Here is a 7,500-nt window from a genome sequence, read left to right as displayed (position 1 = left end):
CAGAGCAGCGCGTCGCTGCGTCCACTTTCTGCCGGTACTCCAGGGGCCTCCGTCTGGCCATCCCCCAGGCAGATAACCTGGCCCATCCCCATTTCCTTGAGATGCCGATCAAACTGCTGCAACCACGAGGCATGTGGTCGGCCGATTGGCCTCCTCCATTCACGAGACTCCCTCACTGAGAGAATCTGGTGAGCAGAATCAGCATCAGAAAAACGAGCCACATGTCCATACAGCCGCAGCTGAGGCTCATGGACTATGCAGGTAACACATCTCATTTGAGTCCCTCTCTCAGCATCCGCTCATTGGACACAAAGTCCGACCAGCGATAGCCAAGGATTCTCCGAAGAGACCTGGTACTAAAGGAATCAAGTCTCCGTCTCAGATCCTTGGTCAGAGTCCAAGTCTCACATCCATAGAGCAAGACTGGAAGCACCAAGGACCTGAAGACTTGGACTTTCGTCCTCCCGCACAGGTGCCGGCAGCGCCACACCCCATGATCCAGTGAATCCATGACTCCCCAGGCCTGACACAGACGTCTCTTGACCTCTGACTCGCAGCCAGCAAGGACATGAATATCACTGCCAAGGTAAGTGAATCTCTCCACGACCTCAACAACCTCACCACAAACAGGCACAGACAGGACAGCAGCATCCAATATGTCATTGAAAGCCTGGATCTTAGTTTTGACCCAGGAAACCTGTAATCCCAGCGGCTCCGACTCCTCATTCAGCACCTCGAAGGCCCCCAAAAGGAAATCTAAAGTCTCCGCAAAGATGACTGCATCATCTGCTAAATCAAGGTCAGAGATATTGACATTCGCAAACAATACACCTCAGCATGATCTCCCCGACATCCTCCCAATAATCCACTCCATACAAGTGCTGAAAAGTGTGGGGGCCAGTACACACCCCTGACGAACTCCAGTAATAACTGGAAATAAGTCGGAGATGGTATCACCACATCTCACAGCACTCTCAGTTCCAGAGTAGAGTTCAGACATAAGATCGATTAGTTTTGGTGGCACCCCACGAAGACCAAGAATCCTCCAGAGGGCATCCCGATTCACTGTATCAAGCGCTTTACAGAGATCAACATAGGCTGCAAGCATCCACTGCCGAAACTCTCGTCTGCGTTCGGTGAGGACCCGAAGAGCAAGGATATGGTCAATCGTTGACATCTTTGGTGTAAAGCCTGACTGCTCTGGACGCTGGTGCTCAAGCAGATGGTGGCGAACAATATCGAGAATTATCCGAGCAAAGACCTTGCCCGGCACTGAGAGCAGCGTCACCCCTCGGTAGTTGTTGCGGTCTTGGCGATCACCCTTCCCTTTCCAGAGAGGGACAACAAGGCCCTTCCTCCAGTCAGTTGGGATGATGCCTGTGTTTCAGGCAGAGCACAAAACTGCATGCAACGACACGAGTGCAGCATTTCCACCAGCCTTAAGAAGTTCAGCATGGACGCCACAGATCCCTGGAGCTTTACCCCATTTCAACCGGTTCACCGAAGCCTGTGTTTCCACAAACGAAGGTGGACCACAGTTGATTGGAGGGTCAACAACAGTGATTATAACACCCCTGACGTCCAACAGGACAGCTGGTGGATCAGCGTGGTTCAACCTCTCAAAGAAACCGGCCCAGCGGGCCTTCACTTCGGACTCCTCTGTCAAGAGCCGACCACCCTCTGCTCTAACTGCAGTCCACTGAGGGATGGGCTTGGATGAGGTCCGCAGACACAGTTGGGCACGAGATATGGATGGCCATTGGCTTACAAGGAGCTCCTCTGCCCTTTGACAGGTTTTGTTTTTAATCCTGCTGGGTGTCCATATGTGTACACCCTGCTCACCAGGAAACCTGGTGGGGGAGACGGTTTAGTCACCGACAACCCGACCACGGACCAGGTTAGTACTGGTTTACATGATACCTGTCACAAGTCACAGATCTGATCTGGCCTGACATGGAAGGAGCACACAAAATTACGTATAACCACGGGTTCACACAATTTTATTAAAAAATAGTTTCTCCAATGAGTACCAACAGAAATGGTCTGGTGCTGACGGAAAATTTTTTTGTGAACTTTGAGCACACTCGTCTGCTTTCCCAATCGCTACTCAGCTTCGTATGCATCTTACTCCTGTGTAAGTGGTCTCTCAGAACGTCCGCTCCAGAAGAGACACTCGCAAGCCGCTTTTTTTTTTCGTTCTGGACGCTCTTGAGCTGCCTCTTCTTCTTATACTTATTCTTCTTTTTAAAAAATCTATTCTTTTTTTATATCTTAAAAGTTATAAACTTACAATATAGCTTATATATTACATTGTTTTAATTTATTGACTTAATATTGTACATTTAAAATTTTTAATTCCTGTAAATCAATAATCAGAATTATCACGGAAGAATCTTATCGACATAAGAGGAGAAAAACCTTCCATCAAAAGCCTCTGTTGTGCTCATACACTTTTGAGCTTTCTGAGCATCTTTGAAGTGCACATTTAGTTGTTTTTTTTACCGTGGATGAGTACCTGAGTACCAGTTATGTGAAATGCTGTGTATAGTAATACTTCTCGAAGCAAAAGAAAAATAGACAACAGTACTTCGTGGGGTGCCACCAAAACTGATCGATCTGATGTCTGAACTTTACTCTGGTATTGAGAGTGCTGTGAGATGTGGTGGTACCATCTCTGACTTATTTCCAGTTGTTACTGGAGTTTGTCAGGGGTGTGTACTGGAACCCACACTTTTCCACACTTGTATTGACTGGATTCTTCTTCTTCTTCTTTCGGCTGCTCCCGTTTGGGGTCGCCACAGCGGATCATCTGTATGATCCGCATAGTGATTTGGCACATGTTTTACGCCGGATGCCCTTCCTGACGCAACCCAGGTCGCCTCTTATGACACACAGGGATATGGTACACCTATTTTAACCAGGGTATACACCGGCCCAGTATACTGGTACTCATTTCGCCGACCTCGGAAGGATGACAGGCTGAGTCAACCCCCTGGTGTATTAATTCAGTGGCCCAACGGGGCTTGAACTCAGGACCTTTTGGATCCCAAGCCGCTGCCCTAACCACTGCGCCAACATCAGGCTTCACTTGTATTGACTGGATTCTGGGGAGGATATCAGAGAGATCAAGCTTCCGTGCATCCTTTGGGAATGTCAAGATCTCTCACCTTGATTTCGCAGATGATGCAGTCATCTTTGTGGAGACTTTAGAAATCCTTTTGGGGGCCCTCGAGGTGCTGAATGAGGAGTAGGAGCCGCTAGGATTATGGGTATCCTGGGTCAAAACTAAGATCCAGGCTTTCAATGACGTCTTGGATGCTGCTGTCCTGTATTATCTGTGCCTGTTTGTGGTGAGGATGTTGAGGTCGTGGAGAGATTCACTTAGCTTGGCAGTGCTATTCATGTCCCTGCTGGCTGCGAGTCAGAGGTCAACAGACGTCTGGGTCAGGCCTGGGGAGTCATGGATTCACTGGATCATGGGGTGTGGCACTGCCGGTACCTGTGCGGGAAGACAAAGTCCGAGTCTTCAGGTCCTTGGTGCTTCCAGTCTTGCTCTATGGATGTGAGACTTGGACTCTGACCAGGGATCTGAGATTGAGACTTAATTCCTTTGGTACCAGGTCTCTTCGGGGAATCGTTAGCTATCGCTGGGCGGACTTTGTGTCCAACGAGCGGTTGCTGAGAGAGACTCAAATGAGATTTGTTACCTGCATAGTCGATGAGCGTCAGCTGCGGCTGTATGGACATGTGGCTCATTTTCCTGACGCTGATCCTGCTCACCAGATTCTCTCAGCGAGGGAGTCTCATGAGTGGAGGAGGCCAATGGGCCGACCATGTGCCTCGTGGTTGCAGCAGGTTGATTGACATCTCAAGGAGATGGGGATGGGCCAGGCATCTGCCTGGGGGATGGCCAGACGGAGGCCCCTGGAGTACAGGCGGAAAGTGGATGCAGTGACACGCTGCTCTGGCGCATGCTCCCATACCTGACCTGACCACTAAAATGGCCACCAATCTACCAGTCGGCCACCTTTGATCAGATTTCAAAATAAAATGAGGAGCACGTGTATGCTATCGTGTGCTGTGCTTGTTCCAAGTTTGAAGAAAGTTAGACCATGCATGTCTGAGAAATGGTTGGTGACACATTTAAGAAACAAAATGGACACCAGCCAGCTATCTTTGGGTCTCATCTCTAAAAAAAAATGGCATGCATATGTAAGCCATCATTCGTTATCTGTTTGCCAAGTTTGAACAACATCGGTAAATGCATGTACGAGAAATGGTTCAGGACGTGTTCAACACCGTGGTTTTTATTCACGAAAATGGCCACCAGTCTGCCATCTTGGATCTGATGTCGAAAAAAATTACGTGCATATGCATTTCATCATGTGTTGTTTTACTGCCAAGTACGAATAAAATCGGTACATACATGTGAGAGATATGGTTGCGGATGAACACACGCACACACGCACACATGCACACACGCACGCACGAAAATCAAGATCAAATCCATAAGCCCCCGTTTCCGACTAAGTCCAATGGGGGCTAATAATACATACTTATCCCAAGTTTGGTCAAAATCCCATCACTATTTCACAAGTTAGTGCAGTAACATAATTTTTACCTAACAGGACCTCTGACCTTTGACCTCTGACTCCACGAACAAATCAGTTCATCTTTGCATCAAAATGCATACTTTTTCAGATTTGACTTGGATCTCTTCATCTGTTCTAAAGTTATCACAGAAACGCAAAACCATCACGGACGCACGGATGGACAGAGAGCAGGAAAACATAATGCCTCCGGCGACTTCATCAGCGGAGGCATAAAAAGCAGAAGTTAAGGAAAGCACTGAATATTAGCCTGACTTTGTCAGCTCTGATTTATCTACTGACGTTCTTCCATGAGGAATGCTTTGTAAACTTCAACATACAGTCAACCCTCCATATTCATGAGAGTTACGTTCCTGGAAAACCTTACAAATTCAGAATTTGTGAATACGGATACCTTGGTTAAATGGGAAAGAGGGAATTCGGTTCCTGGGTCAGACTGAATTGGGAGGGAAATGGTAAATGTTTAAGAACAATGATTTAAATAAATAAATGAGTACAGTAAAGAGAAGTGTTTCGATGCAAGTGTGATGACGACGACTATGATGTGATGAAGATGGTGGTAGTGTTTGGAGGGGAAATCAGAAGGATGATTCATGCACACTGTGGACGCACTGGCACCCGTAGCCAGCCTGTTGAACACATTCATGTTTTCGCTTAAACATCACTTTTTTCTGCCTTTTTCCAGCAGACTCACCTTCCCCACTCATCTTATGTTTGCAGGCCATGGTTAACTGTAACTACAAGTTCACAAAAGCGAGTGGAAAGACACAGCGAAGTGTTTGGGGTTCGAGAACCAAATACAGTCCTATACAGTATCAACATCTGTGCACCTCCCCCTAATGTCCAAAGTGCTGGTGGTTGGGTGGGTGAGAGGTGACGCAGGGTAGGGTGACGGGGGTCGCAAACTCGCAAATACTTGAGGTCGATGGGTCGTGAATTAGGAATCGGTATACAATTCGTGAATACGTGAAAACCACAAAGAAGAGAACTCGCAAGTGTTTACTGTACAGGACTTACTTTGCATGCACAAAGCAGAAGGAAGTTATTCAGAAATACTTATATTGTTGCGGAAATGGGCCCTTAGTGGGTTATTAAATATAGGATTAGCCCAGATCCCCCCTTAAATGCATGTTTAGCCAGGTTGTTTGGTAATCGGACATTACATGTGTGTCGGGAGATGTAGCAGGCTGTCCAGTGTTCGTACAGTGGAGGCGTACCGAGAGGCACCTTGCTTCTTTTTCCTTCCCCCCTTCTAACTAACCCCTGCCCAGCGCTCTGAGAGTGTTGGTCAGCGAGATGTGTCGGCAGCCCATTGGTGGAGAGCGGCTGCGGACTCGAGGGATGGACCAATCACGTATCCCCGGAGGCGTTCCAGAAGAGCGAGCCCCGGGAAGGCAAGGAAGAAACGGCGAGTGTCGAGTCTGCGATCTGCTTCGAGAGCAACTGCCCAGTGTCGAGTCTGCGATCTGCTTGATGAGGAGTGACTTGATGGCTGTTCCTCCTCGGCGATGGACCCAACGTGCAGGCCATCCCCAGGTTCATCCTGAATCCAACCACGGAGCCTCTGACTGTCTTTGCTCCCGGCACGGCTCGACACGTCTTTCCATCCCGTTGATCCGCCTGCGGAGCCCAACACCCAGATTTGGCCTAGTCTGGTGAACAGGCCAGGCCTGGATTTGTATGCTGGACCTTGTGAAAAACCAGCTGGAGCACACCGTGGATCTTTCGCCCTTGGGCCGTCAACCTTACGGGGGGCCAGACGCGCCGAGGCTGCGTGCGTGGGCGGTGCGACAAAAGGAGTGCGTCGCCACCATCTTGGCACGCTGCATGCTCGAGCTTGAGCGCTCAAATCCGTTGACATCAGCTTCTCACGAGCCGCATTCGTGCCTTTGACACTTTCCCCTCGTCCATGAGGCATCACCAAGTACTCCGTGTCTTGTCCGCATGTTGTCTGCATGTTGTCTAAGGTATATTTTGCAAGGGCTCCCTTCAAAACCCGTATCCGTAGTACCCTCGTTAAGAGCGGGTTAGAGATGAATGGTAACGCTCGTGAATGCTTTGCTTGTGTTGTGTTTCCCCGATGTGTCCCCAATAAATCTGGCTGATTCATATGAAAGTTGCCGCCTTGAGTTTATTCGTGCCGCGCTGAGGAACAATCGCTCGATTTGTATTTAAAAGCAAGCGGGCTACGGACTGGCAGACTTCGCTCGGTCTCTGACAAACCCAGTCTGCAGCCGGGGTCTATATCCCCAGCTGGTACAGCCCACGTGTACGTTGGTATCGTGATCTGAGGCGTGTGACCTGAGACCTGTGCCGAACTAGCCGGCGTTATAACCCCTGAGATGGCAGTGCTGTGAAGTGACGCCGAATCTTCAACATTTGGCTGTCAAGAGTAGGGTGCGAATCCCTCCACCGTCGAATCTATAACAATATAAGGGTAACCTCCAAATACACTTACACATGGTGGCGAACTCTATGGGTCTTTTGGTCGGCGACCCTCCGTACGTCTCTGTTGTCAAAGCGGCAGCTGATATCAACTTATCATCCACCATGAAGCACATCCCTCCGCCAGGCTGAACAGTTTACGTTTTGTATCCCACCGATGGGCCGGATCTACATCCCGACATGAACCAAAATCTAATCAGCTTGTTCTTGTCACCTACCCAACTCATCGACCAAGATTTTTCAGAATCCGTCCTCAACTTTTTGAAATATCGTGTTATGTATTGTTGTGGTTCTGCAAAACCACATGCCTCTAAGGCAATTGCACCCAACATAGTGATCCCAAGGCAGTAATTTCAATAGTATTCGTGTAGTTAGTCCTTCCCTCATGTCTGGTGGGTAAACGTGACGAATTGCGTTGCATGGGACTCGTAGTTAGGTCTAATAT

The 7,500-nt window shown here is 48.7% G+C and overlaps 1 protein-coding gene across 8 annotated transcripts in view; it reads right to left on the bottom strand.

The window, feature by feature from the left end:
• The window catches only part of CDIN1 (CDAN1 interacting nuclease 1), a 193,853-nt gene that overhangs the window by 58,024 nt on the left and 128,329 nt on the right, over window positions 1-7,500 (bottom strand). The window lies entirely within an intron of this gene.

Source organism: Eptatretus burgeri, chromosome 15, assembly GCF_056783735.1.
Source record: "Eptatretus burgeri isolate ZD-2024b chromosome 15, Ebu_testis_v1, whole genome shotgun sequence".
Lineage (NCBI taxonomy): Eukaryota > Metazoa > Chordata > Myxini > Myxiniformes > Myxinidae > Eptatretus > Eptatretus burgeri.
This window is presented reverse-complemented; position numbering and strand designations above follow the sequence as displayed.